Consider the following 8,398-nt stretch of genomic DNA (forward strand, 5'->3'; position numbering starts at 1 on the left):
TCTTTTTATACGAATCGTAGCTAACTTTCCTAGCTCTCCTAGAGGATAAGCCTAATCTAGTATTACGGATTAAACTCGTAGAATATCTTAGTAAGAACTAACGATATTTAGTGTCACGGGATGCTAAGGAGTACGTATATATAGTGGATTGCTAGAGATATCGACACTTCGTGTCGATACTCCACGTCTTTTTAGCTTAATCGCTAGGGGCTATAGCATCCGCTCTGACAATTGTATCGACACTTCGTACGAGAGTACTCTGGGACTAGGCTACGATTTACATGCGATGCCCGTGCGCGGGGTTAGTGTACGTAACTAGCGAGGGTTCGAGTCTCGTTTAAAGCACTTAAGTTTTTCATAGGGCTTAAGGCGGTACTATATATATACGACTCCTAAGTTGGAGACTAACTATAAACGAGTCTTAAGGTAGGGGCTACCTAAAAGAAGCCTGTCGTCACGTAAAAAGTCCTTAGTACTTAGGGACGAGCATAGCCTAAGGGGGGGGATAGTTGTCACGGGATGCCAAGGAGTACGTATATATAGTGGATTGCTAGAGATATCGACACGAAGTGTCGATACTCCACGTCTTTTTAGCTTAATCGCTAGGGGCTATGGCATCCGCTCTAACATTTAGATTCGACTATATAGTTATATAGCCGAACGATATTACGTAATATTAATAGATATCTTAGCGAGTAATACTAAGACTAAACTAGCGATACCTAGATTCGATTATATAGTTATATAGCCGAATAATATTACGTAATACTAATAGTTACTTAAGATACCGGGCGACCTACCCTAGGAGATTATATCTCTCTATAGATAGCGATAGAACTTCTTTCTCTCTTCCCTTTAGCTTAACGTCCTTATTAAATAGGTCCTATAGTAGTTAAATAAGCTCCTATTATATTAAGGTTAAATCGGTATATATTCTCGCCTATTCTATAGGTCGAATAAGGAGGTAGAACTATATTACTAGGAGTTTTCTTTCTTCTAGGACCTTAGGATAAGAACTAATCGACGCTAAAACGAATACTATAGTAGCTATAACTAATACGATACTCTTTACTTATCTATATTAGCGAAGGAATAGTAATACTATAGATTTCTATAGTCTTAAGCTCGCTAAAGAACTATACTTTTAAGACTTCTCGTAATAGACGTATATAAAGCTATAATAGCCTTATTCGTAAAGGTTACTACTATTAAAACTTAGACTATATAGTTATATAGCCGAACTCGTAGAAGGAAAAATACTCTTTATTACGGATTAAACCCGTATAAAGCTCTAGAGTACGCCCTAGAGCGATTACTCGTAGTATACCTTTAGGCTATATAACTATATAGCCGAAACTACATAATTCCTCTCTATCGATTATCTCCTAGGAAACTATACTAACCTACTATAGGAGAGGCTAGGGAGTATTTTCTTTATTCGTATAGTAGATAGATTTTCTCTTTTCTTTTCTCTCCTTAGCTTTAGAATCCTCGTTATACGATAGTTAAACGAATTACTCTAAATTCCTAGCTAAATCCTTATATTATTCTAAAGCTTTCTATTATACGTAGCGAAAGAGTACCGCGTACGAAATAGATAACGAATAGTAACTAACGAAAACCGCTCTAGTATAGACGGTAGAGCTATACTAGCTCTTATAGACTTAAAACTAAAGGATAATAGTACTCGAGAATTAACTCGACTAATAGAATAGAGTACAAGCTCGTACGCTTAAAGTAACGACTTCTACGACGGCGAGCGCTATATAGGAATCCGACTCTATACGACGAAAGGCTAAGTTCTCCGAGCTAGCTAAATTTAATAGAAAAAGATTAGAGTTTCGGCCGTAGCTTATCTAAGCTCGAGCTAAGTTAGCGGTTAATAAATAAAAGGAAACCGAAGTCGTACGATTTTAGTATTTCTATAGTAGACTAAGGAGCTATACCTTTACTTAGGTTAGTTCGTAGGTTAATTTCGTATAATTAATCCTCGAAATAAATACGAAAGAACTTATTAGTTAATTAAAGGCGGCGTACGAGGACGTCGACGTCGTAGAAAGAGTATTACGAAAGCTTTCTTAGCTAAAGTAGAACGAAAAGTCCTTTAGTATATTTCTCGCCGAGTTTAATTATATACTACTCGAGGCTAACGAACTAGACTAAGCTAACTCGATAAAGAAGACGTTTATATTAAACTACCTTTCGTACGATCTAAAGAGCGCCCTCGTTATAACGCTAATTCTATTAACCTATAGGGAGTACTATACTCTCCTCTATATAGTTAATATAAATCTAGAGACTCTTCGATAGAAGAAAGCTAGAAAGAAAATATCTAGAAGTAATCTATTTAGTACTACTAGTTATACGAAAGATAAAATAGATTAGACGCCGACGATATAAGTTATAGCGTCCTTAGCGAGACTATAGAGAACTTTATAAATATCGTAAACGATACTTAACTAGAGAAGGAAGCTCGAAGCGTATCTTCGCTATAACTAACGAAGTTACTTTATCGTTAAATATCTTCTCCTTCTCGTCGTATAACCTAAGACGAAGAGGAAAATAGTAGTACTAGAGACTATAAACGATAATAAGGAATTATTAAAAGAGTAGCTTCTACTAGAAGTTACCGATAGAAGCGTACGAAGAAGATAAAAAAGAAATAGAAGACTTTTCGGTCCTTAATAGATAACTAATTCTTTATAGTTTTATTACTTTTAAATAAATAATATTATATATCGACTCTAATTAATTCTAGTTATTTATCGTATAGTTTAATTAACTTTCGCTTCGCTTTTTACTATTCTTTTAAGTATATTCCTATTACTCCTCGTTCGATCTTCGAATTCGACTTCTTTATACGATCTAAAATCTTCGAAGTAGCGAAGGTTAAAGTCGATATCGATAGCTATAAGAAGATAGCGTTCTTCTATATTATTCTAAATCTAGCGTACGAAATTATCCTTAGGCTACTCTAGATAAAGAAGAACGATATACGTCTTAGCGTCGTAAACGATTCTCTCTTAATAGGCTATTTCGATCTAAAGGTCTATAATATACTACGAAAACTACGTACGCCCTTAGACTATAGCTAGATCTTCGTCGTAGTATTCGATCTATTAGCTTAGAAAAGTAAGAAGCGTATAAAGACTTAGGTATTCTCGACGACGATAGCGAATATTAAAAAAGTACTTAGAGTAAAGACGCCTATTAATTCGCGTACGAAGCTTCCTTAATAATACTACTATTTCTTAAACGTCTTTAATCGTACGAAAGTAGAGAAGTTACCTCCTTTACGAGGGAAGGAGATTAACTACGCGATCGACTTCGAACTAAAAGATAGAAAGAAATCTTAAGTCCTATAGAGCTCGCTATATAATATATCTCGAGACGAACTCTTAATACTACGATATACGCTTACTAAACTTCTCGATAAGAAATTTATTAAAGTAAGTAACTCGTTAGCGGCGACTCTAGTTTTCTTTATACGAAAGCTAGAAGGAGAATTATAATTCTATATTAACTATCGAGGGCTAAATAAGCTAATAAAGAAGAATCGATACTTATTACTACTAATCTACGAGACTCTACGAAATATTAAATAAGTAAAGTAGTATACGAAGCTCGATATTATCGCGGCCTTTTATAAAATTTAGATTATAGAAGGAGACGAGTAGATAATAGTATTTCGTATAAAATATAGCCTTTTCGAATAGCTAGTTACTTCTTTTAAACTTATTAACGCGTCTAGTACGTTCTAGAAGTATATTAACTAGGCCTTATAAGATTACCTTAACGTTTTCTACTTAGTATATATAGATAATATCTTAATCTATTCTTCGAAAATATAATAAGAGTATTAAAACTATATACGAAAAGTTCTAAGTCGACTCCGCGAAGTAGAACTTTAAGTCGATATCGATAAATATAAGTTCGAAGTTAAGTCGATAAAGTACTTAAGATTTATTATCGACGCGAAATAAGACGTATAAATAAACCTAGTAAAGGTTATCGTAATTTAAAAATAATAAGCTTCTAAGTCTATTAAAGGCGTCTAGAATTTTATCGATTTCGTAAACTTCTACCGAAAGTTTATTAAGAGTTTCTCGAAGATAATTCTATTAATTATAAAACTCGTACGAAAGAATTCGACTTTCTATTAAGATTCGAAAGTCGATATAGCGTTCGTATAACTAAAGAAGATATTTATAATAGCTCCGATTCTCGCTCTATTTAACTATATAAAAGAAATATTCCTAGAAGTTAATACTTCTAAATAGTATATAGGTAGTACCTTATTCTAGATAGGAAAAGACGATTTTATATAATTCTATATATTCTTTTTAAAAAAGAATTTATTCGCGGAATATAACTACGAAATATATAATAAAAAAATATTAACTATTATATATTATCTTAAAGAATAGAATACTAAGTTAAGGAGTATAGATAAGTTCGAGATATAATTAAATTATAAGAATCTAGAATACTTTATAATTATACGAAAGCTTATAAAGAAGTAAATATAGTAGTCTCTTATCTTCTTATAATATAACTTTATAATCTTCTACCTTAAAGAAAAGAATAATATATAAGTCGACGCGCTATCGCGAAGAAAATAAAATATACCGAAAGAAGAAGAAGACGATCGGCTATAGTATCGTATAATAAGACTATTAAAGTCGGAGTTCTTCGACGCGAAAGGAACGATTTAAGTAGCTTCTATATAAGTAGAAGAACTTTCTATCGAAGATTAACTAGCGAGTAACGTAGTTAATACTAACTAGTTTATAATAATAGAGTCGAATAAAATATACGAGTAGATTAAGGATTTAATTACTCGAAGAGTACTAAAGTTTCTATCTTTTCTAGCGATAAAAGTATCTATCGCTAAGTATATAATTAATAACTAAGGAAATATATATTTTCGTAGAAGACTATAAGTTTCGAACTTAGAACCTTTATATACGTTTCTAATTTAAGAAACCTACGACTTAGTAATTAGCGAATACTCTAGGCGAAAGGTAACGAGCTCTTTAATAGTAAGATAATTCTTCTAGTCGAATATACTATAGAATATCCGATAATTCGTACGAAACTATAATATCTACGAATAAATAAAAGCTTAGAGGAAAAGGAAATAAGAATTTTTAAAACCTTTCTTCGTATCGAATCGAATATAGAGCGAGATATCTATCGACTTTATTACGAAACTCCTAGAGAGTCTAGGCTATACGAATTTAGCGGTAATTACGAACCGACTAGGAAAAGAAGTTATTCTTAAATTAATATATACGATTAAGTCGTAAGATATAGTATTTCTATTTCTATATATATTCTATAGGATCTATAGTTTACTAAGAGCTATCGTATCGAATAGAGAAATCTAGTTCGTAAGCGCTCTATAGAAACGAGTATATTAGCTAGTAGGTATCGTATACCGATTATCTACTATATATTACTCTAAAACGAACGAATCTACGAAACGAATAAATTAGACGGTCGAGACGTACGTACGTATATTCGTAAACGAAGCCTAAGATAATTAAGTAGAGTTACTATTAATTACTAAGTTAGTAATTAATAATAGGAACGCTTAATCGACTAGTATAAGCCCTTTCTTCCTATCTTATAAATATAATATCGACTTCGTATAACTATAAGATAAGCTCCGCGAAGATAAAGAAGAAAATAGCTTAATACGATAGGGCGAAGAGATTATACGAAAACTCTAGAAGGTAAGAGAATAGGCTTAGACTTCTATAGTCGTTACTTAATAAGAATAAGAGGAAATTATAAACCGTATAAGATAATAGTTAATAGAGTTCCGCGTAGACGATAAGGTCTAGCTCGACTTAAGGAATATACGTATAATATAGAAGAGTAAGAAGCTCGATTAGAAGAATATAAAGTATATCGTAATTAAAGTTATCGAATTATATAGCTATCGTCTTAATATATTAAAAGGAATTTATAACGTATTCTATTCGAACCTACTATATATAATATCTACGAATCTATTACCTTCGTAAGTTACCGACGATACTTAGTCGAATTCTATCGTTATATAGAACGAAGAAGAATACTAGATTAAAAGAATTATCTACTATAAATTCGTACGAAGAGGCTAAAGATCTTAAAGATAGTACTTAATAAAATAGACGGAATATATAGAACTAACCTAGGAATCGAAATTATTACTCTAGAATATCGTAGCTTTAGATACGTACGAATTAATAGCGAGATAATTAGTTCTCTAATTACTATACGAGAATAAAGAGAAAGTATATACGAAGGAACTATAAGAGTAATAAAATATCTAATTATACTATATATATTTAGCTTATTTAGTTATCGTACGACGAAGCCTAATCGCTACGTTAAGGTATAAGCTATAGTTAAGTATAGAGAATATTCCTTATTTACTAGAATTATACTAGTACTAATATAAGTACTATACGAGGATAAGAAAATAAAAGAAATATTATATATACCTATCGCTAAGGAGCGGGCCTTTTTATAACTACCTCGCCGAAGCGAGAAGGAGGAGGAAGAGGAAGAAGAGCCTTACGAGTAGGAAGAGGAGCGTCGTCGTTATCGGACGAATTCGACGATAATACTATAATACTACTATCGTCGTCTTTATCGCGCTTCGTATAACGAGTACCGCGGTCTAGCTACTTATAGTTACTATACGTACTATCGAAGTATTCTAGAATACGTCGATACTCTAGAAATAGGCGTATTAAGCGCTTATAACGATTATAAGGACCGAAAAGAATACTCCGGCTCTAAATAAATAAGGCGTTAATATATAATAGTCGATACGATCGAACCTATACTAGAGTAACTACTCCTTATACGAAAGGTATATTAGTTTCTAGTATAGCTAAGATCGCTCGTTAAGAAATATTATAGTAGTACGATACTAGCGATTACTCGGAGGTAAGGAAAATAGGAATTTAAGTTAGCGCGAGCTATTCTAACTAACGCTAAGTCGTAGCGATATCCTATACTACTAATACTATATTATCTTAACTTTTTCGTTCTTCTATTAATATATACGACTAAACGAGAAGGCCTAGGGCTTAGAGTATAAAGGGCGAATTAAAGAGGAGGAAATAGATTAGTTCGCTTACTTATTTACTATATCGACTACGGACGTTTAAGGATTAATAACGACTAATAATCGTACGTAATAGAAGTAGAAATAAGTACTTATAAAAACTTCCTCGATAATTAGTATAAGAGAAGAAAAAGTAGAATAAAAGTAAGTAGAAATAAGAATTTTACTTTATACGCTACTCGACGCCCGGCTAGTTCCTATTAGGAGTAGCGACTTCTTAGCGCCGTACGAAGAGAGGAGGAAAATAATATTACGAATTAAATTCGTATAAAGCTCTAGAGTACGCTCTAGAGCGATTACTCGTAGTATACCTTTAGGCTATATAACTATATAGCCGAAGCTATATAACTCCTCCCTATCGATTATCTCCTAGGAAACTATACTAACCTACTATAGGAGAGGCTAGAAAGTATTTCCTTTATTCGTATAGTAGATAGATTTTCTCTTTTCTTTTCTCTCCTTAGCTTTAGAATCCTCGTTATACGGTAGTTAGACGAATTACTCTAAATTCCTAGCTAAACCCTTATACTCTTAATTCTATAAACTATACTTTTATAACTACTATTTAATACTTAACGTACGCTCTCGTATATTAGATTCCTTTTTTTTCGATCCTTTCTTACTTTCTTTCTTACTTACTTATTCTTCTATACTAAGGCTCCTTCTCTCTTTTCTTATAACTAAGCGCCTCGAGCCTTAATATATTCCTCTCTACTCTACTACTAAGAAAATCGTCTTAAGTATATTTATAATACCTAGAACTATAGGTTCGCTAGCTAACTCGTAGAAAAGTTACCTTACTTTCGTAGAAATATTATAATACTAAGTAATTATATTATATTAAGAATAATCCTTTATAGCTAATATTTAAATATTCTTCTCGTTAACTTAGGACTTATAGTATCGATTATCGTAAGAGAAAACTTAGAAAGTAACGTCGAGATTAACGATATAATAGTTCTTCTTAATAACTTATATAAGTCGTTAGCCTTATAAAAAGTAAAGAGCTTTTAAACGAAATACTAAACGAAACGAAATTATAGTTAACTAGTAGTAAAAGAAATATTTATACTAAAATTATAACGTTTTAGTATCGTGTTAAGACTAAGCGATACCCTATTAACGCCTAGTTACGTAATTAGGCTTATATAAGCTAGGATTACGTAGTATCCATTAAGTAAGGCTATACTTAAGCCTTACGGAAGATTCTATAAAACGCTATTCTATTCTATAGGATTAGAAATTACTTAACTTGATTTCTAAGTATCCTAG

Source organism: Exophiala aquamarina, assembly GCF_000709125.1.
Source record: "Exophiala aquamarina CBS 119918 chromosome Unknown aczIA-supercont1.7, whole genome shotgun sequence".
NCBI lineage: Eukaryota > Fungi > Ascomycota > Eurotiomycetes > Chaetothyriales > Herpotrichiellaceae > Exophiala > Exophiala aquamarina.